Source organism: Apteryx mantelli, unplaced genomic scaffold (assembly GCF_036417845.1).
Source record: "Apteryx mantelli isolate bAptMan1 unplaced genomic scaffold, bAptMan1.hap1 HAP1_SCAFFOLD_336, whole genome shotgun sequence".
Taxonomy (NCBI): domain Eukaryota; kingdom Metazoa; phylum Chordata; class Aves; order Apterygiformes; family Apterygidae; genus Apteryx; species Apteryx mantelli.
In genome coordinates this window covers 5,001-7,500 of record NW_027118689.1, presented here as the reverse complement: position 1 = coordinate 7,500, position 2,500 = coordinate 5,001, and the positions used below count along the sequence as shown (strand labels likewise).

Below are 2,500 nucleotides of genomic sequence, written 5' to 3'. Positions count from 1 at the left end.
CCGGTGCCCATCGCCGGGAGCCGGCCCCCCCCTGTCACCCGACGGCGATCCGCCGCCGCCGGGGCAGGGGAGGGTCGGGCCCGGGGGAGGGTCCGGCGGGGAGCGGGCGGCAGTGCGCGGGAGGGTCGGCGGGGCTTGCTCCCCCGGCGCCCGCGGGAGGAAGCGGCGGGCGGAGACGCGAGCGAGATGGCACCCCGGGTCGGGACGGGTGCCGACGGGTCGCCACCCCTAAGCGGTGGGGGGCGGACCCGCGGCGGGCTGCGGCGGAGCAGCCCGTCTTGCAGAGACGGCGAGGACAGGCGTTCCGGGATGGCGCGCGGGGCGGGCGCCGGGCGGCGGCGGACCCCGAGCGGGGGCCGTCGCGCCAGGCCACGCGAGGCGACGGGTCGTGCCCGAGCGGGCGGCCCAAACCACGGCTCTCCTCCCGGGCGCAGCTGCCGCCGGGCGCCGGGTTACTGAGGGAAACCCCGGGCCCCGGGAGGAGGACGAGGTCGTGGCGGCGGGTGTCGGGCGCACCCCGCGGGCGGACGCTCCGCCGAGGGGCGCCGGAGCCGGCTGGCGGGTGCCGGGTTTCCCCTCCGCGTCCCGTCTCGCTGCTGCCGCCGAGGCTGCCGCCGTCGCCGCGAGGCGGCGGCGGCCCGGCGGCGGGCGGCGGCGGGGGAGGCACCCCCGCGGGGATTTCAGGTCGTTTCCCTCACCCCAGGGCCAGGTACCTAGCGTCCGCGCTCCTCCTGCCCCCCCTCGGTGACCCACCCGTGTGGTCCCGTGTGCCAGCTCGCTCCTCCCGGGCGCCGCGCCGTGAGCGCCGCACCGGCCGTGCCCTCCCGCCCTTTCCGCTTTCCCTTTCTCTCCCCCCCCCCACCGCTCCAGCCGCCCCGCGCCATGCCGCGGGGACCGTGCTGCGAGCGGGCCGGGCGGGGGGGGGGGGCGGGGTGGCGGGAGGAGCGGAGGGCCTCCGGCCACCGCGGCCGCCGGTAGCCGCCCCGGGTAGGGATGGCCATGGGCCCCGGGCTCCGGGCCCGAGGGTTCTCGGCGGGAGAGCCGGGCGGGGGTTTAAAGACTCGGGCGGCCCGATGCGACCCGGGGGGCAGCCGGGTGTGCTGCCGGAGGGCCGGGGGGCCGGCGCGCGCGGGCGCCGTGCCCCCCCATGCCAGCCGGCGCGCCCCGCGCTCGCCCTGCGGGCAGCCGGGACGGAGAGGGGTACCCTGCCCCCTCTCTCCGCGGTCTGGTCTCGGCGGAGGGACGCCGCGCGGTCGGCTGGCGCCGGCCTGCCTCGAACGCGTGACCCCGGCGCGAGCGCGTGCTCTCGCCGGGACGGTGAGCCCCCACCCACCGCGGGTGGTGCGGACGCCGCGCCTCGGCGCGATCCGCTCTCCTCCCTGGCCGGGGCTCTCGGTCTGCCGCCGTGGCCGCTGGCGGCGGCGCCCTACCCGCCGGCACTCCGCCATCCGGCGCGCCTGCCTCGCTCTGCCCAACCCGGCTTCGCCGGGCGGCGGGCGGGCGGCAGGCGGGCGGCGGGGGCGCCCCCCCCCGTTCTCCGCGTGGAGACGGGGAGAGCGGGCGCCGTCCCCGTCCGTCCCGCCTTGCCCGCCCGCCCGCCGCCGGGCGTCTGTCCGCGGAAGGGACGGGAGAGCGCGTGGTGTCGTCCGGGAGGCTGTGTGTGCGCGCGCGCGGGCGTGGGCGCCGCCTCGGGGCCACGGCGGAGCCGGAGGCCGGCGAGGCGAGCGAGGAGCTGGGGAGCGCGGGGCCGGTGGGCCGCGGGCGCGCGGGCAGCGGCCGGTGCCGCTGCCGGTGGCGGCCGGGCTCCGACGCTGGGGGTCCGCGGGGAGCCGCCCCCTCCCCCAGCGTCCCCGAGGCAGGCGGCGCGGCCGGCGCGCTGCTCCCCGCCGGGCCGGGCCGAGCCTGGGCGCCTGGGCCGGACTCGAAGCGAGCAAAGGGTTGTCCCAGGTCGGGAGCGAGGGCTCCCCGCCCTTCTCGTTCGGGTTTTCCTTTTCCCTTTTTCCCCCCCCACTCTGTGCTCGTACGGTCAGCGGGGCGAGCCCCTCTCTCTGGCTCTCGGCCGTCCCTCGCTCAGCAGCCGGCGTCGGCGTGAGGAGGGAGGCGGAGCGGAGGGGGGGCCCTCAGGGGCTGCCGAAGGCTGCCCGGTCCCCCCGCGCGCGCGGCGGGGGCCGAAACCGAGACAACTCTTAGCGGTGGATCACTCGGCTCGTGCGTCGATGAAGAACGCAGCTAGCTGCGAGAATTAATGTGAATTGCAGGACACATTGATCATCGACACTTCGAACGCACTTGCGGCCCCGGGTTCCTCCCGGGGCTACGCCTGTCTGAGCGTCGCTTGGCGGTCAATCGTCACCCCCGCTGTCGCGTTGGCGCAGCGGTGCCGCCCCTCGGGGGGGGCGCGTGGGGGGGCGGGGGAGGCGCGGCGGCGCCGGCGGCGGCGGTGCGCGGCGGCCTCGGCGGCGGAGAGTCGGCGGCGGAGCCGGGACCCCGGTGCGTGCAC

At 79.6% G+C, this 2,500-nt stretch overlaps 1 non-coding gene across 1 annotated transcript; it reads left to right on the top strand.

The window, feature by feature from the left end:
• The first annotated feature begins 2,181 nt into the window (after positions 1-2,181).
• On the top strand, positions 2,182-2,334 carry LOC136996298 (5.8S ribosomal RNA). Its single transcript, XR_010887542.1, has one exon. It is a non-coding gene; the product is annotated as a 5.8S ribosomal RNA (ribosomal RNA).
• The last annotated feature ends 166 nt before the right edge of the window (positions 2,335-2,500 follow it).